The sequence below is a fragment of the Gossypium arboreum genome, chromosome 13 (assembly GCF_025698485.1).
Source record: "Gossypium arboreum isolate Shixiya-1 chromosome 13, ASM2569848v2, whole genome shotgun sequence".
NCBI lineage: Eukaryota > Viridiplantae > Streptophyta > Magnoliopsida > Malvales > Malvaceae > Gossypium > Gossypium arboreum.
Window position 1 is genome coordinate 23,429,469 of NC_069082.1, and position 1,109 is coordinate 23,430,577.

Genomic DNA, 1,109 nt, shown 5'->3' on the forward strand with positions numbered 1-1,109 from the left:
TGGTCTTTTCAAAATCAGTTTAGCAAGTTGACCGATTTGATTCTCGAGTCCTTGAATTGACGCTTGCTAATTTTTAAGTGCTACTTCGGTGTTTTGAAAATGGGTTTCTAACACCGAGATAAACTTTTTCAACATATCCTTGAGATTCAGCTTTTTCTCTTGCTGGTAAGGTTGTTTTTTGAAGCCTGGAGAAGGTTGTGCTATCTGATTACCTTGACAACCCCAAGAGAAATTAGGATGGTTCTTTCAACCTGCATTATAGGTGTTACTATAAGGGTTATTTTGAGACCTAGAATTATTACCCATATAGTTGATTTGTTTGTTCTCTGTGCTACGATCGTGGGGTAAACATTTTGGATTATTCATTCCTTATCCATTCGTATCACATTGCATTACAGGATGTAGCTGCGTAGAAACATATAAACCATCAATTTTCTTATTTAATTGCTCTACCTGATTTGATAACATGGTGACTGCATCTAAATTGAAAATATCAGCTGCTTTCATTGACTTCGCCCTCATGACTTGCCACTAATAATTATTCAGTGCCATTTGCTCTATAAACTCATAAGCTGCTTTAGGTGTTTTATTATTCAGAGTTTCACTGACTGCTGTATCGATCAATTACCTAGTTCAGGGATTCAAACCGTTGTAGAAGGTTTGAACCTTTAGCCATAGAGGTAACCCATGGTGAGGGCACCATCTCAATAAGTCCTTATACCTCTCCCAAGCATCATTCAGGGTCCCTAAGTCAATATGAATGAAAGAAGAGATATCATTCCTCAATTTGGCTGTCTTAGCCAGTAAAAGGTACTTCAGTAGGAATTTCTCAGTCATTTGATCCCATGTAGTGTTAGAACCTCGTGGTAAAGAATTCAACCACTTTTTAGCTTTATTCCTCAATGAGAAAGGGAATAACCATAGGCAAATGGCGTCATTAGAAACACTATTTATTTTAAAAGTATCACAGACTTCCAGAAAATTAGCTAAATGAGTATTTGGATCTTTGTCTTGCCAACCATCAAATTGAAAAAATTGTTGTACCATGTAAATAGTGTTGGGTTCAGTTCAAAATTATTCACAGCAATGGTAGGTCTCACAATACTCGA

General features: G+C 36.6%; 1 non-coding gene across 1 annotated transcript; it reads left to right on the forward strand.

Moving 5' to 3' along the window:
- Window positions 1-682: 682 nt before the first annotated feature.
- LOC128286989 (small nucleolar RNA R71) lies at window positions 683-789 on the forward strand. The gene has a single exon (XR_008277689.1). It is a non-coding gene; the product is annotated as a small nucleolar RNA R71 (small nucleolar RNA).
- The last annotated feature ends 320 nt before the right edge of the window (window positions 790-1,109 follow it).